The 2,047-nt window shown below is 43.3% G+C and overlaps 1 non-coding gene across 1 annotated transcript; it reads left to right on the forward strand.

Moving 5' to 3' along the window:
* The first annotated feature begins 286 nt into the window (after positions 1-286).
* trnae-cuc (transfer RNA glutamic acid (anticodon CUC)) lies at positions 287-358 on the forward strand. The gene has a single exon. It is a non-coding gene; the product is annotated as a tRNA-Glu (tRNA).
* Positions 359-2,047: the final 1,689 nt, after the last annotated feature.

Here is a 2,047-nt window from a genome sequence, read left to right on the forward strand (position 1 = left end):
AGATGATGATGAAATCTTGGCTTTTGGCAATTATTTTTTCCTCCTGTCTTCGTGACCTTTCTCTCCTTTCTCTCTGGTTGGTCTGTTGACTGGAGAAAAAAACCTTCATTGTGGCTTTGAAATATTTCCTTGGTCCCTATATGAAACAGACTCACTGGCAGAGCTCTGAATAGAGTATCTGTTTATAGGTGGTCTTCAGTCGGGTATTCTGACTTTTCCTTAACCATTGCATCTTATGGGATTATCATGACCTCTATATTTGGTGAGGCTTCATCTGGAAGCTATCTCCCTGGTGGTCTAGTGGTTAGGATTTGGCGCTCTCACCGCCGCGGCCCGGGTTCTATTCCCGGTCAGGGACGCTACTTTCAGGGAGTTTATAGGCTACCCGTTCTTCTTTCCCACCTCAGGCGACTGACTGTGTGGAGTTTGCACGTTCTCCCCGTGTCTGTGTGGGCTTCCTCCGGGTGCTCCGGTTTCCTCCCACAGTCCAAAGATGTGCAGATCAGGTGAATTGGCCATGCTAAATTGCCCGTAGTGTTAGGTAAGGGGTAGATGTAGATGTAGGGGTATGGGTGGGTTACGCTTCGGCGGGGCAGTGTGGACTTGTTGGGCCGAAGGGCCTGTTTCCACACTGTAAGTAATCTAATCTAATCTAATCTAATCTAATCTAAGTAAGGTGTGAGGAAGTAAAATCAAGGTAGTTGTGGGAATTGGTGGGCTGGAAATGAATGTTAGGCGCAGCCTTGCCCCAGAATTAGAGAAAGAGGAGTCAAGAGAGGGAAGAATCAGAAATGAGTTAGGTGATCAAGAAAACTTGCTTGATTTAATTTAGTTCTGGATGAGAGCAAGTGAAACCAATTGAATACAAGAGTTATGGGAAGGGGGTCAAGTAGAAATAGGATAAGGAATGTTCCATATCCCTTTTAAAAATACATATATAACTAAGGGCCCATGTACGTACCTGTTGCAATAATCTTTATTTGGAAGAATGAAAATTTTAAAGGAGAAATTGTTCAATGTGAGATCAAGCTCAGTCAGACAGAGGAGTGTGGTTGTAGTTGTGGACAATTTGGACTTGGGTTGAAGATAGGAGCAGAGATCTTACTGTGTCATAGTAGGACATGAATGTGTAGAGATTGGACATCCATAATGGATATGTCAGTCAGGGGTAGGAAGCTCAAAACTGGTGAAATAATGGTTACAGTTACTGCTCTCAGTGGAAGGAGCATTACAACTTATTAAGCTTGTGATATTAAAGGCATGTCCAACAAGAGTTTGCAGATGTTCTGGATAAACAATATCTGAAGTCTTTTTCTGTGATTTCGATTGTGGATTGGAATGGGAAAAGGACTTATTAAAATCCAAGTGTTGTGGAAAGAATTACTACATTTTTTTAAAAAAGACAGGTGAGCAACACTTATTTTAGGTGCTGTTTATCCAACAAATTGTTGAAGCAATAGGGAGAGGCTACTGCTGATGAACTAGATGAGTGGGAATGTACAAAGGCCAGCAACAAGTAACTAATCAAACTGTCAAATAGTGACCTATTATCAATGTTTCAGGCCCTCTGCCTGCTAACAACTGTGGCTCCCAGGTGGGTAATCAGTTGTTGATGAGAATGATGCGGCCAGAAGGTTTTGGGGCCCCTACAAATTGGTATAGTGTTTTTGCTTACAACCAGTACAACCCATGGACAAAACCAACGTCATCTACAAAATTCCATGCAAGGGCTGCCACAAACACTACGTAGGACAAACAGGAAGAAAGTTAGCCACCAGGATACACGAACACCAGCTAGCCACAAAAAGACACGACTCTCTCTCCCTCGTAGCCCTACACACGGATGAAAAAAAAACACCATTTTGACTGGGACAACACATCTATCCTGGGACAGGCTAAGCAAAGACATGCCAGAGAATTCCTAGAGGCCTGGCACTCCAACCACAACGCCATAAACAAACACATAGATCTAGATACCATCTATCAACCCCTCAGAAAATGAACAGGAAATGACATCACCACAAACCCCAGGAACCCCATCCAGGAG

The sequence above is a fragment of the Chiloscyllium punctatum genome, chromosome 17 (genome assembly GCF_047496795.1).
Source record: "Chiloscyllium punctatum isolate Juve2018m chromosome 17, sChiPun1.3, whole genome shotgun sequence".
Classification (NCBI taxonomy): Eukaryota; Metazoa; Chordata; class Chondrichthyes; order Orectolobiformes; family Hemiscylliidae; genus Chiloscyllium; species Chiloscyllium punctatum.